This window comes from Microtus oregoni, unplaced genomic scaffold, assembly GCF_018167655.1.
Source record: "Microtus oregoni isolate MIOR12 unplaced genomic scaffold, Mior012 000006F_ref0000085, whole genome shotgun sequence".
NCBI classification, from domain to species: Eukaryota; Metazoa; Chordata; class Mammalia; order Rodentia; family Cricetidae; genus Microtus; species Microtus oregoni.
In genome coordinates this window covers 9212367-9233267 of record NW_024543065.1, presented here as the reverse complement: position 1 = coordinate 9233267, position 20901 = coordinate 9212367, and the positions used below count along the sequence as shown (strand labels likewise).

Genomic DNA, 20901 nt, shown 5'->3' with positions numbered 1-20901 from the left:
GGCCTACCTCAGACCGATACGGGCTCCGTGAATGTCACTTCAGTGTCTGTGAGCCTTTTTCAGCCCCCTTATGTGATTCTGTGGGCCATGTTTGTGTTTGTCCTCAACCCTGTTTACTTATAAAATCCTTCCTTTTGCTTCTTGACCTTTTTTACTAAGATCAAGTGTAATATCTGTTCTTATCAGTTTAACATCTATCACTTAATGTAAAAATGATGTCTTTCTTTTGTATTCCATTCAACAAGACTTTACACGTATATTCCATGTGCAGCCTAGTAGTAGACTGTGGGAACCAATGGACTGATGGATCTGACAAACTAGTCAGTTCTATAGAGGACAAACTCTCCAAATGCCACTCTGCCACTAGCAAAAAGTTAAGTTCAAGTGTTATTTGTTATGCTAATTATGAACTTGTCATGGTAAGAGTTTTCTGGACATTCTATTTTACTTGTTGTTGCATCGTGGGCAGTGGACACTGTAGATGTTGTGGTGTTGCAGAGTGAAATGTTGTGAAGTCCCAGGGAGATGGCTGTTAACAAGCCAAAGAGAGAGGCCTGGATCAGATCCTTCCTCACAACCCTCAGAAGGGAACATCCTCACCAACAATTTGCTTCCAGACCAATTTTTCACTCTTCATGTTCATGAGAACTGAAAGAGAACTCTTACATATGTAAAAATGACCTAGTTTGGTAATATTTGACGTAAAATTGGTTAATGTCTTAGTCTGTACAGCTTACATAGATATAAGTTAGACAGTGAATGTTTATTAGTACTGTGACCCACTCATCTTGGCTTCCATGATCTACAAACTAAGAGCTGGAATACTACTTCAGAAGTACATGAAGTTCTAAAAATATGCCCTAGGCACATAGAATGTTTTCAGGAAATATAATTTGCTTTGCCATTTTTCTGTAGTTATTCTTTATGATAATTTACATTGCATGTAATCTTCCTATCAGGAAGAGATTTTTGTTAAGGCATAGTTCTTTGCATACCTATTTGTTGCTGACACAGTGCCTGATGCATAGTGATAGCATTACAAATGAGGATGGAGAGTCTGAAAGTTGATTTTTAACAAGTAAAGAGATCATATGACTTAAATGTCAGCATTGCAGAAAGAGCCAGTCTTGGAAATACCTGCAAAACATTTTGCACTTTATCTTGAAAGTCTTAGAGTAGAGCTAACACTTAGCATGTCATCTCTTTCAAAACAAGTGACATAAATGTCCCACTGTTTTTTTCTTCAATGAAGAAAGAAAAAGAATTTGTATCATATTATACTCCGCAGCCCCATATCAAATAAATAAATTTCAAAATTGCAGTCAATATCTCATAGCAATACTAATACAAATGAAATGAAAACAATTAAGAAAAATCCCAACTCAATATAACCAGAGTCTTCATATGAGAGAAAGTCTGGGACAGACAGGCACACAAGCAGGAACAGCAGCACATGAACATGAAGACAGCTGTCTTCAAGGCAAGGGAAGATGTCTAGAACACACTCTTCTTTCTCAGCTATGTCAACCTCTCGGTGTCCAATGTCTAGCTTCTGAAAATGTAGGATGCAGATTTCTATTATTTAAACTGCCCAGTCCAAGACATTTGCCTTAGCAAACCAGGTAATGAAATATTGATTCTTTGTAAAGCCCAATGGTTTTATTTCCTAGTGTAACAGTTGACAAACAACTGGCATTCTTTCAATTCTTCAAAGAAATCATAGAAATAGATAAGAGCAAGACCTAGAGTCAAATAGAAAAAATAGCAGATATGAATGAACAGTTTTTAGGAGATGAAAGAAAATGGCCCTAAAATGTAAAGAAATACGTTCACTTGTTCCATGATTTGGTAATTATACTGATCAGTCATTTGTCATGCACCATATGATAAAAGTAAGAAAATAGATAGTATTCTTTTTAATGAAGGTTTAAAGAAACAGACCTTCATCAGTTGATAGACCATTTGGAATATACATTGATGCAATGAAAGAAAACCAAATTTAGAAACCTCCACTGAGATTACAATGCACATATTCCTACAAACTTCCGTTCCAGGGGCTCAGCCTTGATAACCATATACCTGTGTAAAGTGTCACGAATGGATCTTTGCCACAGAAATGTCCATTCATCAATGAGTGATACTGTGAATGCTGCTATAGCCATATTATCAAACAATAAATGAACTAGAATTCCTATGCATAGTAGTTGCAAAATATTGTAGAGTGATACATATAGATTTAAATGGTTAGATACATATGTAAGTATAAATGTATATGTATGTATATGACAAGCATTCATCTTCAAGTACAGAAAAAAATGTGTTTGTACTTATACAGTGACTTGGTTATTTAGAGTCACATCTAGTATTCAAATTGAGGTGAACTTCTGTCAAAGACTATTCTATTGCACTTCTCAAGAAGAAAACATTGTACAATTTGTAAAACAAGACATGTTAACTAAAACAGCCTAAATTTATGCTTACCGTTTAGTCTGCTACAGGCTGTTATTTCTCCTTCTACACTTTGCTGTAAAAATCATTCCTTAAATGTAATCCCTTAATACGTATTAAGGGCCCAGTCCTATCTGCTAAACAGTGGTTGTCAGGCTTAATTAATCTCAGGGAGTCGAATAGCAGTACTTGCATCATTCCAGATGCTTCGGTAAAGCCTTCTTTTTGCAGTAGGGTCTTTGGGGAAGGACAGGGTTGACATTTTTAGTTTTTGTGCTGTCCTGTCACTCTCAGTGGTGGCCGCTGTGTTAGGCCAGGTGCTGTCTTACCTGACTCACTCTGAAGCTGATGCTCTATCACGTGAGTCGAGGATGCTGAGCAGCCAGGATCTCGCATTTGCCACACTGAAGAGGGAGTGAGGACCCCGATCTGAAATGTGATGAATTATTAAACAGGAAGTTTGTGGGTGATTGAAAATTACCTGCAAAAGAGTGCTTATCTCCTTGGGGCACATCGAAAGCTCGTAGAATTGAGCCAATTAGACTGACTGTCTCTTCAATGAGTTGTGACCTATCCGTGGTAATGGCTTATTATGATGATAAATGAACCCATCTCTCAAACTGAAGCCTGAGTACACACTTCAGCAGTTTCCTTGAATCATGAGGCCATTACCTCTCAGCCTCAGATAGACAGCAGTGACAGCCACAGAGGCAGAGGGCATACATGACTAGACACAGATGATTGTTTCACCCTATGAATTTATTTACAGAGATTTCCAAAGAGATGGACCTTCCTTGTGCGTCATGTGTGGATATTTGAAAGAGTTATCATGCTGACTTCCTTCATTAAGAAACACCCCACCCTGGGGGCAATGCTCTGAGACGAAGGGACTGGGATTTTCGTTTGTTAAGTATTTGGTGGTTTACAGTGTTTGAATATTTCATTCTTGTCGGTCTCTTAGCTGCGTAAAAGTTCCAAAGAAAAATATTTTCTTTCACTGAACACACATGAATAAATAAATGAATACGTTTTTGAAAGAAGAAACTTCACCCATTAAATTTCACATTTCATCCTTCACATGGGTTGGGATAACTATCCTGGAACTCCTTTTCCTTTATAGAAAAATTTTATCACTCAAACGTACATGCTTTGATTTGGGGCTGTGAAGGAGTGTCAAAAATTCTGTAGGAAGTACTGTAACTGTAGCTGTAGCATCGTTTGAATATGCTTCTATAGCCATCTTTTTGGTCTAAGAACTTGAGACATAAAGTTAATTATATGTGTATATATATTATATATAATATAGTCTTCTGATTTTTTACAAAGTATTAGACAAATTTTGGCTTATAAATTCCCAAAATTCTGAAAAATAACTATTTTAGTAAAGCTTTGAGGAGAGACAACATCTTGACTAACTTGAACTAGCAACTCAGAAAGAGAGGGTTTGGGGCTAGTTGGCTTTATGGGAAAAGGGCATTTTTGAAGTAGCTCCTGCATGACTGATAACTCTCTGGGACTGTATAGAACACATAATATAAATTCTTGATATTTGTCAATGAGCCGAGGTCAAGATTATGAATCACATATTGAAGAAGCTGATATAAATCAGTAAGTACATTAGTTTAGATATATCTAAATTGATGAAGAAAATCATCTTGGCACCTGCTCAAGCATTAACTTTATTTGTTTACAAATAAGAAAAAGAAATTATGTACACTACCAATATTGCTTAACGTGGGAACACAGAATTCTGTTGGCGTTAGTTCTTACAGACAGCAGCTTTAGTGAAATCTGTGTAGTGACTTTGTTACAATGTACTTACTTTCCCTCCAGTGAAAAGTGGATTAATATCAATACCTACTTCATAGAGCTATTGTGAGGATTAGATGAATTAATAAGCATCCATCAGTCAAGATAGGACTTGGAAAATAATAAACACTGGCCAGAAGCTATTATTGCTAACTCTAATTACGTCTTTATTCCATTGAGGCTTTACAACTTTTTACTAAGACTAGAAAAATGAAAATAGGAAAAAGGAGAAGGGGGAAGCCACAGGAAAATGTCAGATAGAAAGAGGGGTAAAGGAGAGGGAATAAGGAAGAAGAGAGGGAGGAAAAGAAAAGGGAAATGCAGGAAGAGTGAAGAAAACAGAGCATGAAATAAAATGGCTTGGAAGGACCTGTTGGTGTATGTTTAATTTTAGAGTATTTTTATTTCCAAGTGACTATCAGGAATCTTATCCTGATGTTTGCAAAGTGATACTGTGGTAGGAGAGTGAGTGACTTTTTCTCTAATTTTCATCTGGGGCTGGATTTAAAGGAATTATCAGATTCATTGTCCTAGAAAATGTCTTCTGTAGGAAATCAGAGTGAAGACAACTCACAGGCAAAAAGTTTATTGGCCACTGAAGGTCCTCCAGGCAGTTTACTGCTTAAGCTTGTCTCTACTCACAACACAGAAGGAAAAAAGAGCAGCGTGTTGCTGCAGTTACTATTTTAATAGCAAATAATTTATAAATTTGGATTCGATAGTATTGTTTAAAGATTAAAGCACTTTAACTGTTTTTCCCCTTATAATAGTCCAGAGATACAATTTCAATATGGCAACACAATCTTAACTATGTTCTTGATCAGGACTCTTTTCTAACTTTAAAATAGAGTGATTCAATATATCTCACTGGCTGGCAGATACTTGGAAGATGATGGATAGCATACTGGTTTGAAAGTAAATCCTTTCTGTTGTGCCAAGCTCTTGATCTTTGTGTCAGTAAAGATATTTAGGCTTGGGAGAACATTAACTATGCTGGGAATGAAGCCCACAACAGCTTGAATCCTTAGGCACAGCCCAGTCAGGGTTTAACTCCATCTTCCTTACTCACACAGTGGAGTATTTTCACTAAAAAAAGACAGAGCAGATTAAGGGGTTGAGAAATACGGAAATCAAAGTCTGTTTTAGAAACTGAGTTCTATTAACAGTCATGGCAGTCGTTGGAGGATGTCTCTCCATCCACTGTGTGTCAGTACCAGCCATCTAGAGTCGTCATTAAACATTTGCACGGACGCCTTATCTCAGAAGACTTAGGAAAATACCTGGGAATCTACACTTTTGTTGAAATTCTCCCTCCATCTCTTGCTTCTCCCTCCCCCCCCATCTTCCTCTCACCTTCTTCCTCTCCTTTCTAATGTGTACACATGTATGCATGTATACATGTGTGTACATGTATGCATGTATACGTGTGTGTGTGTGTGTGTGTGTGTGTGAGAGAGAGAGAGAGAGAGAGAGAGAGAGAGAGAGAGAGAGAGAGATGTTTGTGGGCAATTTTGTATGCATGGGTCAGAAAATACCCTCACCTGTTGGTCCTAGCTGTCTACCTCATTTGCAATGGTGTCCTTTTATTGTTCTGAGTTGTGTGTGAGAGCTTAGCTGGCTTGCCAGCTTCTATGGAGCCTCCTGACTCCGCCTCCCCTCTTGTTATAGGAACATTGAGGTACTGTGTCCTGCTTTGATGTGGTCTATAAGAATTTGAAGTCAGGTCATCACATGGCTGCAAGCATTTTTTTCATGGAGCCAACTCTCCAACCCCAGAATCTACAGTTTTGGGAAACTTCCCACCATACTCTTCATCCATAAATATGAGCTACCTTTTTAGGATGACATCTAGAACTATAGATACATATCATCTGTAGATGGTTCTACAAACTTATTCTTTCCAATGCTTAATATACTGTAACATGCTTTATTTGAATTCAGAGGCCAGCCTCATGATCTTATAGTTTAGCATGTACAAGAAATCCCCTAAATAATTATCTTTTGGCTACTACTAAACATTATGCAAATTTAATTTTATTACCAGATTCTTTATAAGTAGACTTATAAGTAGAATAATCTAGGCACACACATTCACACCGGAAAAAAATTAACTCAGCAAGCAGCTGTTTTCTTTTAGAGTAGGAAGTCTGAAATGCAGTCATTAATATTTGGATTGAGGAAGAAGTGAGACTTGCTGGGAACAGAATGTTTTGAGGGAGTTGGAAACAGTTTCATATCCTACAAGGACTTCTAACTTTCCTGAAGTTTAAGAGTACAGCCATCTGGAGAACACTACTACATGATAAGGACCAACAGAGGTCAGCCCTTTAACTCTCTCACACAGCTTCATTCCTTATAATCTGCAAAATGTTGGAAGGAGGTTGCTTGTTCATCCCAGCCACTCAGAACCAAAATAACCACACAGAATCTGTATTAATTAAATCACTGCTTGGCCCATTAGCTCTAATTTCTTATTGGCTAACTCTTACATATTAATTTAACCCGTTTCTACTAATCTGTGTTTCACCACATGGCTGTGGCTTACCTGCTAAAGTTCCAGCGTCTGTCTGTGTCTGGCAGGGCTACATGGCTTCTCTCTGACTCCACCCTTCTTTCTCTCAGTGTTCAGTCCAGCCCTCCCCACCTAGCTCTGCTCTGCCCTGCCCTGCCTTACTATAGGCTCAAAGCAGTTCTTTATTCACTAATGGTAATCACAGCATACAGAGGGAAATCTCACATCAGCAAAAGACTCAGTTTACAAACAGAATCTTTTTTTTTATTTTAGAGTGTGTGTGTGTGTGTGTGCACGTGTGTGCATGTCTGTGTGCATGAATATGTGTAAATGCAGCCATGGCATGAATGATCAGAGGATACCCCTCTGCAGTAGGATCTCTCTGACCACCTTGTGGAAGCCGGGTTTCAAATTCACGTCATCAGGCCTGTGTACAGTTGCCTCTGACTGCTGGTTACAGGGCTATTGGTTAGGATCTGGTTACATCTTCTGACCTGGTGGGTATTAGTTATGGTGGGAGACTGCGTTCCTGGGTGAGAGAGAGCCAGTGATGTTGGTGGTAGATATGCAGGTGACCGAGTTAGGCACTCTACCTGCATGTATAACTCCTATACTCATCCGATTTCCCCTTAGGAAAACCTAATTTTAGAGAAACATGAGGAAAAAAAATAGATCATACGAATTAGAAGTCTTGTGCAGATTTAAAAGCCTTTGAATCTAACGCCGTATAAAATCATTTACCCAGTTGACAATGAGGTAGGAGATAACAACTCTACAAAGTATGGGAAAGGCACCACCTAACAACAGTTGAAAAGAGAAAAATTTTACCCAGCTGGGCTATTCTCCGTATCCAGATGCACTGATGAAGCATAAGCCCAGCCGTCGACAATGTGAGAAGTGTCAAGCGCAGCAACTAAGATGATTCAAGACCCAGAGTCGCCAGTGTTTGGGACACATCACTTTCTACGTAGATTGCAGAAAAGCCATTGGACTTTCTATCTACCTTTACCTCCCAGCTCTAAAATGCTGTTCCCATACCTGATAGAGAGATGCTTTGGAAACCTCAAATTCCTTCCTTAAAAAGCTTAACATTAGAAGAATAAAAAGGAACCCCAGAGTGTTTTCTACACTCACAACCCCCTTGAAACTTAAGAAGACACTCATCCATCATTAAATGCCTATAACTATCTAATGCTATCTCTGTTTCCATGACTCAGCATTCCTTTTGTAAGGCATTTCATCTACAGTTTCCCTGATTAATTAACTTCCCTTCATCCTGAACAATGAAGATAAGATGTTGAGTTCTATATGGTTTGTCTCTGACAGCTCTTTCTGAGTTAGGACTTCCCCTGGGACCTCCCTACACTTAGAGACATTTCCCTTTGACTTTCTACAAATTTATTAGTTACACAACCTTTACAACTGGATTCTGTGCTCCCTGAAGCACACAGATTGCTTCAGGAAGCCCCACAATTTCTTTTGAGTAAATAAATATGAGTTCCTGTGTTAACAGTTATTATTTCTATTTCCTTAGAAAATGAGGAAGCAAAAACACAGGTTGAATTCTTTTAAATGGTAAAGTTTGAAACCTCGGTAAAACTTCTTAGTTGGAATTTTCTAAGATGTGTCTGAGCAGATCTTCTAAATATACATATACGCATAAAATGTCTTGAGTCATTTAAGTCCATATCTGTTCAGAGCCATGGGGAAGGTCTCAATAGTCCTCTCAATTCTTTCCCAACCCTCAGATTTTCTGAGCCTATAGAGCACTAGGTGGGTAAAAGTCTTTTCCCAAGTGTTCTGTAGAAATTCAAGATGTGAACATTTACATTGAAGCAAATTTCAGGGCTGAGAAGACTGTGAGTTGTATTCTATTAAGTGGTTTCTACACCCTGGTCTGTCATGATGATGCTTCTCTGTGTTCTCTGTGGTCCATCCATTCCAGGTCAGAAGGGAGTGTGGACTGACAGGATTCTCTTTTCCTCTTAAGTCAGCCTCTTTTCATATATTACCTCCTCTGCATTTTGACAACACCTGGAATGAAATGTGGATGATGAGAAGCCAAACCTTTAAGTCTTCTGAACAAAGATGCACAGCTTCTCCTGAATCCAAGCACAGACAGAATCACGACTTCTTGATATCCACTTAGACCTCTCTTTTTTACTTCAATACAAGATTAAAACTGTAAAAAGAAAATAAAACAAAAAGAGTAGGCCAGTTTATCAGCAAGATGGGCTAAAATCAAGCTATTTATTTTCAAACTTCAAGTTTATGCCATCAAATGTAAGAATTTGGTTAAATTGAGTTTAATCTGTTTACATTTAAAAAGCAGCTGTCTTTCAAGATAGTAAAATAAACAGATACAATAATATTTGGTCAGCTGTGGCTTGCAACTTAAATGCTTGATTTAATACTGTTTAGTCTGTCTCATTCTAAAATATGCTCTGCAGTAGAAGTTTATATATTTTAAGGTATTTCAAGTGTTCCTTGTGGCTTGTTCCTTTCTAATCACATTTCCATCACTCTGAACCCACACTGATTAGAATCAACCCTAATTTTCTTCTGTGTGTGTGTGTGTGCATGCATGTGGGTACAGGTCCCTGTGTGTACATACGCATGTGGAGGCTAGAGTTCTATATTGCATGTCTTTATCAGTCTCTCTCCGTGGTGTTTTTAGAGTCTCTCCTTCAACTGTAACTCATCCATTCAGCTTTGTTGGGTGGCCCCTGAGCCCTAAGGAGGGGTCGTCTCTGCCTTCCGAGTGCTGGAATTATGATTGGCACTACTGTAGTAGCCTTTTATGTAGGTGCTAAGAATACAGATCTCTGTGTCTGCTCAGCAGGAACTTTACCTACGGAGTCATCTCTCCAGCCATGTCAAAATATGTTTTCTAAGACACATGTTACTTTCAGATTTAAAGGATTAAGTGACAAAATGACACAGACCATGGTTATCATCATTTACCCCCCAGCTTTGCCTTCTTGCAATGCCCTGTACCTAGGGGACATTACTGAGCAGCCTTACAGATTAATACTTACTTCATTTTGTAATATGCATCTAATTTCCTTCGATGTGCTTTCATGGCCCAGACCTCATTTGATTTTAGTTGTGAGTAATATTCCTTTCCCAGATGGAACTCAGTTTAGTTATCCACTCAACTACTGAAGGGCATCTTAGTTACATCAAAATTCTGTCACTATCAATAAAGCTGGGCTATAAATGTTGTATGATAATTGGATCTCATTCTGAAAATAAAGTTTGCATTGAATCAGAGAGTGGGGCTAACTACTAGCTGATGAAAACTAACCATAGATGTTTGGGAGGATTGAAGACAGGAAGTAATAGGGCAGGGTTTAGCGAAGGTCTCAACCCTATTGGAGGGAGGACTAAAACTGGTTGCATTTCTGCTCCTTCTCTGATCATTCAGGTTCTTACCCCAATATCTGACTCCCAAGGTTTTATTGATAAAAAATAATTAGACAAATGCATCATCTGGTGGACAATGTAGGACTCCATTTGTAGATGTAATTTTCTGTCCCGCCTGCCAGCTTCTAAATAATCACATGGAAAGTTCTTATTAATTGTAATATCTCAGCCAATAGCTTATTTTTCTTTTTAACTAGCTCTTATGACTTAAATTAATCCATTTCTTTTATCTATGTTCTTTTACGTGGCTTGACTATCTTTTCTTTGTAATGCCCATGCCGCTCCCTATGAATCTGACTGTCCCTGTCTCTACCCTTCTGCTTCCCAGAGTCTTCTCTTCCCCAACAATTCTTCCTGGCTATTGGTTGTTCAGATTTTTAATAAACCAATCTGAGTGACACATATTCACAATGTAAAAAAAAAAAGGATTATTTCACAGAATAAACACCAGCGCTGCTGTTTAAACTTCTTTTTCGTAACTTTTCAGTTGTGTGTGTAAATACCAAGAACTGTGGTAACTACACCGTGTGACGAAGAGTTTTGTCAGAAACTGTCAACAATCTACTCTGCCATACTATTTTTATGTTCTCATTAGTATGTGAATTTCCTTGTTTTTATATGTTTATTAACATTCTTTTGCCATTATTTTGCACTTAAACTATTCTATTAGGTGTGTACAAATATTTTGCTGTTTTGACTTATGTAATGATGTGTAGCCTTGAGTACCTCTTCACATGCTTAATTTGCAAATGTGTGTAATATTTTACAAGGTGTCTTCATGTGTTTGCACATTTTTGAATCACCATATTCATTTTCCTACTATTAATATTGAAGAAGTCATCGATTATTTTGGAAAAGATTTTTATCAGGTATAACTTTTGTAAATACTTCCTTCCCATCTATAGCTTGTCTCATCATTGTTTTGACACCTTTTTACTGAGTATATAATCTTTATTTTCGGGAAAATAAAAACTGTCACCTGTATAACTCAAGCTTATGAATAAATTAAAGATTCAGGGTGACTAGGAACAATAATGACTGAGTTTGCCAAAACTCAGTTTACATTGTGATAAAATCTCCAATGAGAAAGAAAATTTTATTTTTGAAGAAGTCGAAAACTCACAGAGTAAATGGGAAACATAAACTCTGATTGTACCATCCTGGTAACCTGCAGCAACTTTCTACAGAGCAACTCTCTCCACTGTGGAGATAACAACTTCATCATTTATATTTCATGAAAAAGCGCTTCTTTTGTTTTCTTGTCAGTTTGATGGTAGAAGAACATTCTTGAGGGCAAAACATGCCTTTCATATGTTAGGACCGCCTAGAGCAGATTCTGGTATGTTATATAAATAATAAGTAATCTCTGTAATTAAAATGATGTTTTTGGAATAAAAATGGAGACACATGGTTATTTGAATAGCTTTGAGCTAAATTTTACAATAAGTAGATTTTTACTGTTCTAGAATATGTAATGGATCATGCTGTGTTAGCAGTAATTTTAATTAATGGTTAAAATACAAAGGACATTTTCTTGGAGGGATGGGATAATCTACTTTATGACTAAAGGTATTTATCATGAAGAGGCAAGCTACTGTTGAAGTGTAAGAAGCTGTATGGTATCTATTTTGAGTCTTAAAGAAAACTGTTCTTTCTTTTTACTAACATAATGAATATTAATAGATAATAAAATAAAACCAGTAAAATAACATTTGCAGTATTTATGATGCAGATTTCCTTGTGAAGATTTAGAGAATAGTTTAAAACTATTTAGAATACTTAGAAGGAGGTATAATTATCAGGAACTCATATCATTTTATAAGTTTGTATTAAGGTCTTCATCTTAAAAATTATATTTGGAGCTAGAAAGTAAACTATATAATTATATTCTTAAAATACTAGGTAGTTCAGGAGTGCATTTAAAACACAAAATAAAACAATTTTAGAATCACTAGCTTCTACAATAAGTTTTTTTTGTATACAAGTCCAAACATCAGTTGGCTACAGTCTGCCTGTATCCAAAGGTTTGTAATTATTCTAACAGTATAAATACACCAGCACAGAAATGGTTTGGGCAGTCTTTCAGTTACTTTTAGTAAGTAGCTAGTTTCTTGGTGTCATAGTTGGCTTTCTCTTCAAGTCAAAGGAACATGTGTCAATAGACCATTGTCAATAAGCTCCCAGAAAACAGTGCATTGCTCTATCCAAAGGATTTTCCCCTGTGAGTACCCTCAGAGTGCTTTATGTAATATCCTCTGTTGTCAGGTGACAAGCAAATTTTATTTTGTTCACATGACAACAAGAAGTGCTTTCCCCCTCGGAACGATAACTAGAGGGTCTGGTTAATGCTTTTTGAATATTTTTCATTGAAGAAGGAATCAAAGTAAAGTTCCTTGGAAGCCCCAGTGTGTAACGTGTTCTAGACTTATTCATAGATGAACACTCTTTCTTATTTATAGGCTGGGGTCTAGTTAGCCACGGTGACTTGAGATGAGTCTGAACCTGGTACAGATGGGCCTCATAAATTTCCCCATATGTTTATTATTATCCCTATGAAAACAATGCATTTGGGACAGTGACATACAGTTTGTATCCAGCAGATTCCTAAGAACCAGGTAGAGTCTCCTTTTGTCCCTTAGAGGTAACAGAGAGGGTACTTGTAACCATGTGTGATCCCATTAGACCTATTCAAAAATCAAAAGCTTTTGCATCACAACACTTGAATTTGCCAGAATTAATTGATTTCTTTTTCAAATACAGAAACATTAACTTTTCCTCATCATTTCAGTCATTTTAAAGCAAGAAAAGAAAATGAGAGTAATGAATCAAAGCTTAAAGACCTGAAATATGAACTAGATTAATACAGATAATGTGCCCAAATTCATTATTTCAGATGACATTAAGAGCAGCTTCGCTCTTACTACAGATGGCGTCCCAATTAACTCCTAATATATCAAAACAGGATTGAATTCCTATTTGCAGTAATCTAATGATATTGGAACTGAACTGTCTCACTCCATTGTGGAAAAGTTCAGTATTTCTTCTCCTATGATCTCAAAACAGCTTCCTGGAAGGAACAGCGTCTTGCTGACCTGATGAGGACCTTCAATATACTCGTGCTTACAGACAATGCTGCTCATTGGGCTTCTTGTTTCCAATAAAACTGACTAAATCCTAGTTTAACAACCTTTGTTTCCATTCAGTATATGCACAAAAATTATAAAACCTTTTATGAAAAATAGGAAAGTTATATCTGGTTGTTAAAACCTTGAGGAAACTTATAAATTAGATGCAACTTATCTCTGCAGTAAGCCCCTAAGTTAAAATAACGATGTTTCACATTCTTCAATAACATTCATTAAATGCCTAATATTATCCAGTACCTTCTGAAAATTTATTATAATGAAGAGACTGTGGTTATTATAACATTGTCTAATAGTCAGAGGTAAAATAAATTAGAAAATTATGGTGATCTAAGTACAGAAAGCATTTGAATTGGAGAGAATATGAAATTATATTTTTAAGACAGAGAGTGTTGTTCATTTTCCATATTTTATATTCCATGAAATTATACATAGATGATATTTTCATTAATATTTTCATTTTTAATGTATGTTCAATTGTTTCCAATAGAAGCTACTGTTTATTAAATGTATTACTGAATAATAAATTGATATTATTAAAGATGTGTATGTAAAAGTCTATACTTACTTACATAGTTAGGGTAATAAAATGGTAGTAGTAACTGGATGTAGCTTAAGTTTCACTTTTTTTTTTTTTTTGCATAGGTCTTATGATGTACTTCAGGCTAGCTACAAACTAGAAATCCACAGTTTTTGCCTCTGAGAGCAGGAGATTAAGGCTGCTGCCACCACATCTACCTTCCACAAACATTTTTCAAGGGTCTAATATATGATCAACACTAGCCTCTTCATTTGGTAGGTTCCCTGTTCAAGCTATTCTGAGAAAAACATTGGTAGTAGCAAATTAGAGTGTGTTTGATGTTCTCACTTGTGAAAACAGTGACCTTTGCTAGACTCAGAATTTACCCCCGGTCACAAAGATAAACACTAGCAAAGTCAGCATGAAGCTTGAGAAGAAGTCACGCAACAGACGAGCTACTAACAACATCAAAAACATTGAGTATAGAGAGGCCATTTCAGGACCTTCTAGTACTGGGCTTGGGAGACAGCTCAGTGATTTAGAGCACTGGCTGTTGTTCCAGAAAACCTGTGCTTGATTCCAAGAACCCACAGAGCAGCTAATGACCATTTATCTATAACTTCAGTCACAGAGAACCCTATACCCTGTTCTAGCTTCTGTGAGTACCAGGAAGACAAATGTTACACAGACATACTTACCTGTAAAACACCTATATACATAAATATTTTTTAGAAATAATATCATGGGAATTTAGGCCTCAAATTGATAATGGTCAATCATCCACAAATGTACTTTTTTCAAATTAGAATAAATAGTAGGATGATATAACTTACTTTTAATCATACTGACAACAAAATATTAGTGAACAAGGATCTGTATCTCCAGTTCCATGTTTTCTCTTCTGGCCTCTGCTGGCACCAGGCTTATAAGAGTGCATAGACATACATGCAGGTAAAATACTCATGGTCATGGTGGCCCATGCCTTTAATTCAAGCATTCTCGAGAAAAGATAGGTAGGTCTTTGGAAGTTCAAAGCCAGCCTCATTGACAAAGAGAGTTGTATTTCAGTCAGAGCTCCATAGTGAAACACTGTCTCAACAAACAAAAGCAAGAACAGAGGACAGACAAACAAAAAACCAACATGCTATTGTCAGTCACGGAATGTGAGGTTCCGGTTTTCCAGACCATCCAAAGCAGTTTAGGGTATCCAGCACCCATGTCTTTCTTCATTGCAGCTTCAGTGAGGATATGTGATCTTTGACATAATTTTAAACACATTGTAGCTTCTCCATCATTGAAATGCAGGTTTTATGCATGTCGCTAAAGCAAAAATGACTTAATCTAACATCACACTGCTTTGCAAACCCTCAAATCACCCCAATCATGGGCTTGTTCTATCACAAATAAAATATGCTAACAAGGAATGGCCAAAATAACACTGTGGAAATGTACTTTACTTGAGTTGGAAGATTCTAGTTGGATATTTACATAGTCATTTTATTTCTCATATAATAATAATAATCTAAATGTATTGAACATGTACATGTGTGTGAATGTGTTAAATATTTTATATGGAAGTGGCATGGTGCTGTTTTACCTGCATTGTATGGTTTGGTCTTTGTACATTTTTCTGGTATATTACCATTTCGCCCATTATACTGCACACAATAAGAAGTGTGCTTATTCCTCAAGGAGCAAGCGTCACAGAGAAACAGTATAGTTTCTCATTTTTCATCCACACTGGATCCTTCTTTGTTTATTTTTCAATTTAGAATAGGAACACTGAGAAATACCTTTTTTTTTTCTCTAGGCATGAACACATTTTATTTTTTGTCCTTTAGTCCCTCGAACTGTTCACACACTTTCATCTTCCTCTCTTCTTGTATTAATGACTAAAATTAAGAATTTAGGGATTTGTTTGTTTGTTTTGAAGAAAATGCAAGTCAGAGGTGAGTATGTTCCCCAATATTTTTCTCAGAGCATATTAAAAATCAAATGATTTAACAGCTTGAAGAAAAATGTCGACTTCTAAAACGGCATGTAATCAGATATTAGGAACTTTTGTTTATAAATGCATAGTTATACTTTGCCTGTATATAATTATTTTTGGCATACCGTCAGGACACATCTAATTCCACAAGCATTCCCAAAACCAGTGAAACTGTAAGAGTGGTCGCCTACTGCACCTAGAAGAAAACTTTATTTTTTTTTCTTTCTTTTCCAGCTCAATAACCTAAAAGCAAAGCTATCTGTCTAGTGAAAAACATACTTTTCCTTTGGCAGGATAATATTATTACAGACCAAGGCATGCAATATGCTCCTAATTTTTGTCAATACATGTTGGGCTTAGCAAAGTCACCTTAGATTTTGCTGAATTCGTTTTGGTGCTAAACTCTTACTTTTGACATGATTTATATTCTGAGCTGATCTCGGCTTCTCCCTGCTTGGAACTCAGCAGAATGACATTAGCTGGTAAGGTAGACATTGCTATTACAGCAGTGTCTGCCTGGGCCCCAGCCCTGTTACTAGACATCTGTCAGAATTTTCAGCGAGCCTCCCTTTTCTGCATATTATGATTTAATCTGCTAAATTCTATTACTCCCTGAGAGCTCTGCAGCCATCTAATATCTTACAAAAAAACCTCTTCCAAAAGTTATAATACCTTATTTCAAAACTATCATCACAGCACCGGACTCCAAACTGGAATTCTGGGTAGGCTTGCAGAACTCCTAGCCAATGATTTCCTCACGGGCATTTATTTATGACAGTAGTTCTCGACCTCCCTATGCTGTGACTCTTTAATACAGTGACCCCCCAACCATAAAATTATTTCATTTCTACTTCATAACTGTCATGCTGCTCCTATTATTAGTCATAAGGCAAATATCTGATATGTGTCCCAGGGGCTCATGACCCACAGTTTGAGAACCAATGATTTGTATGGATTTAGAATGATTTTTGTTTATATTGTTATTGATAGATGATGATAGTCCCACTTAAAAAAAATCCCAGGATCCTAATATCTCAACCCTGTAAGTATGCTAGCAAACATGATCAAATGTACCTTGTAGCTGGGTGTGGTGGCACATGTCTTTAATCCCAGCACTCAGGAAACAGAGGCAGGTGGATTACAGATTGAGACCAACCTGGTCTACAGAGAGAGTTTTGGAACAGCCAGGGATACACAGATAAACACAGTTTAGAAAAACAAAAACAAAATCAGAAATACTGTGCTTTGTAAGTAAGTGTGACTAATTTGAAGCCTCATGGTTTTCCTTTGTTGGCTGAGATAAGATCTTATAAGGCTTCCTCTGACTTCAGATTCTGTGCGAGGACTCAAATGACCTTGAATTTCGAGTCCTTTGTCTTTACATCTCTCATGCTAGCATGGCAGATGTGTGTAACAGACACGTCCTCCTGGATTTCATCAGTGTTGAGGTTTGACACAGGGCTTAGTGCATGGCCTGAGAAGCAGGGACTTCATTGGCCAAATTATATATTTAACCCCTGGATGACCTTGAGGCGAAAAATTATCTTGGATGAAGTTGGTGGACACAACATGAGGCATTAAAGGCACAAGAAGAAGATAAAAGAGTTTCAGAATGTAGTGACATTGCAGAGACAAGAAGGTGAGAGTTGAATGATGGAAAAGACTTGTTGGCCTTGAAGAGAGAAAACACATGAGCCAAGGAATGCGGACCATTTTCAGGAACTGGGAATGGACATTGGCAGCCAGCCAGCATGTCCATGGGAATCTCAGTAACACAGCTACAGCAGCTGGATTCTTCCAGTCTGCTACATAGGCAAGGACACAGCTTTACCCTGGGAGGCTACAGAGAAGCTGTATTCTACAGAAACAATTTTAATCATGTTCTCTTGGGAGACCTGTTTGGAATTCTCACCTATAGAACTGTGATGAAATATGTTTCTGTTGCTAATTCCTGTAGACAACTACTAAGTTCCTTAGACAGCAATAGGATACTGAAACCAAAAGGAAGCCCTCTCGATGGCATAAGGGGACTAACACTGTATGATGTGAAGATGCCTTCTTTGGGTAGGAGGAGTTAGCAAACATTTTGTGCACATGGTAAGGAGGAAATAGTCAAGCAGTGGAATGAAAGAAATGGAGAAGAAATGTGTCTCCCTTTTCCCCCTCTCCCATTCACGCCAGGCTTCAGAAAACTATAGCATTAAAGAATGCAAGAGAAACTTTGTGACAAATACCATATGACAAGCTCCAGGATGGCCTGTTTCCCACTTCTGGCTATGAAGGTGTTTTCATACTCTGCAGGTTAAGAGCAGCCTTCTCTTTCTACATATATGTGACAGTTGTGCAGCTGGGTCCTCTTGTGGGACCCCTAAAAGTGGGAGCAGGGGCTGGCTCTGTCTCCTTTACCGACTTTTGGGACGCTACTCCTCATACTGGGTCACCTTGTCCAGCCTTGATACAAGGGAAGGTGCTTAGCCTTACTGCAGCTTGAATGTTTTGTTGACACACATGTGAGACCTGCCCTTTTCTAAACAGAAACAGAGTGGGAGAGGACAAGGAGTTGGGAACAGACTTGGGGCAGGGAGCTTGGAGCAGAGCGGGGAGGGGAAACTATGGCCAGGATGAATGAATAAATGAATAATTAAATAAACAAATAAATAAGTAAATAAACAAAATTTTAAAAATTGAACAGAACTAGAGAGATGATTCAGTGGTTAAGAGCACTGACTGCTCTTCCAGAGAACCAAGGTTCAATTCCCAGCACCCACAAGGCAGCTCACAATTGCGTGAAACTCCAGTAATTTTCAAGGGATCTGATACTCTCATACAGATATACACATGGGCAAAACACAAATGCAAAAGATACAAAAATAAATATTAAAAAATGAGCAGCTTTCTTTGAAACTCTAGGCTCACTATGAACATTGACTACTAATACTTTTTTGAGGTAAGTTTTCAGTTTTAGCCCAAGCTGTTCAGGAGCTTACTATGTAACCTAGGCTACCTTTGAACTTGTGATCTGCTTGCCTCATTTAAGGTCCATGCCACCGGCTTAGTGAAGAAGTATTTTGATGAGGAATAGGAGCAGACTGGCTTTGAAATAAAAAGGGAATTTGATGTATGCACATAGTGATGAGAGGCTAAGATACGGGTACAGTGTGTAAAAACATTATTTTATACTGAGATGATCCACAACTGCTTAATTCAAAATATTCAGCCATTTCACTGTTGTCAACACGATATTATACACGCAGAGACAGAAGCTTCTAAGTGAATCATTTACCATAACAATATGTGGAATCCCATCTTGGGGGACCTTGTACTAACTTTTCTGAGTTCTTTAGTATTTATTGCAGAGTCCAGATGCTTAAAATATAACAAAAGAAGGGAGATAAAATAAAAGAAATAGATTCTCAAACTGTCATTTTTTTCCTCCCATGTATGTTATATTGGTGTTACATTTTCAGTCTAGATTTGGTCACTTTATTTTTATCAAAGCTTTTATTAAGGAAGCAAAGTGTTTATTCTGATGAGGACATTTTATGAATAGTTTCAAACTCTAGACTGTACTTTTAAAATTAAGTTCTGTCAATTTAAGTTAATTTGCTGTTAATTGTATATATATATTGTGCTATTTACTCAATCGTATGGAATGTGATTAAATACTGAATAGGTTAATCACCTCAGACATATAATCAGAGACATAAAACTGGTCATTAACCCAATGTATCTGCAAAGTTAAATACATTGGTTATTTTTCTGGTCACATTGATAAAATAAATACACGTCAGAAGCTTGTTAAAGAGAAAGAATTTTCTCTAGTTTATGATTTCAGAAGTGGAAAAAACATTTTGACTGGGGGCGATTAGTGTGCGGCAGGCAGAGTGTGCAGCAACAGTTTCTCTTGATGAATCAGGAGAAGAGCAGTTTGGATAGAACCAGAAGTGGTTAACACCCACTGGCCTGTCTCCACTGACCTTCTTTTGCTAGCTGTACCACACGGGGCTGAAGGTTCTATAATCTCCCAAAACAGCGCCACCAGCTGGTGATTGAGTGTTCCAGCACATGAACCTGTTGGGGGATATCTCACAAAAAAAACCATAATGGTAAATAATGCTCATCTGAATTCACCTCCGTACTAGAAATTAAGACTATAAATTTAAATGACAAAATGTAATAAACTGGATTAATTATTTTAGTAAATGTGTGGCTTAGAAAAATTAAGACCTTGAATATGTTTCAGAAATGTCAAAGGGACAAACCTTTTACCAAACCCTAGTTAACCCATCATTTTAGATTCATATTCTCTATTAGATGTTTGTGTGAATTACAAGTAAGAAAATCCAAGAGGCTGAGAAACATATAATGCATTGAACTCAAAATAGTCTTTGCAAAGTCTAGTACACAGAACAGAAAATACATTCTTACCAGTTATGGTGCTGCTAGTGAGTGCAGAATTTTGCATTTGATTTTCCTTTGATTAGCCCTTGGTGAGGGGCAAATGATGATGACATTTTAGGATGTTATAAAAACTCAGTGTTCTGGCTCTATCGTTCATTTTCAGCACACAGCCAGTAGCTCTCCCAAAGAGCAGACTTTCTATATCTACCCTTCCCATCCATTGGCACAGCCATAAGGATTTGCTATACTTTTAGAATAATATTATGGGGTTTACATTTTTTTATGAATTGTGGCAAAATATAAGCAATCAGCTCTCTTCCATGCCTCCATAAGTTGTGTCTGATTAGACCAGGGGTGAGACATTATTGGTCCAAATACAGCACCATGTTTATTGGATTATCTGATAATAACTAAAATTAAAATGGGATTTCATTTGACCCAGACACATGATTGCAGTTTGTTGAATGCCACATGTATAAAATAAGCCGTTAGAGAAGGTAATAATATGATAAATGTTCTGCTTAATGAGCAGGATGCACATTGACATTTCTGCAGCTCTCATTAGTTAAATATAATGCAGCTCTGAAAATGTCTATTCTGGCATTAATTTACCAAAAGTTTGTTATAGAACCTACCCTACATCGAAAATATT

At 37.2% G+C, this 20901-nt stretch overlaps 1 protein-coding gene and 1 non-coding gene across 4 annotated transcripts in view; both read left to right on the top strand.

The window, feature by feature from the left end:
- Positions 1-20901, top strand: part of Lama2 (laminin subunit alpha 2) — a 583059-nt gene that overhangs the window by 290898 nt on the left and 271260 nt on the right. The gene's annotated exons all lie outside the window — the stretch shown is intronic.
- On the top strand, positions 134-326 carry LOC121450235. Its single transcript, XR_005974567.1, has one exon. It is a non-coding gene; the product is annotated as a U2 spliceosomal RNA (small nuclear RNA).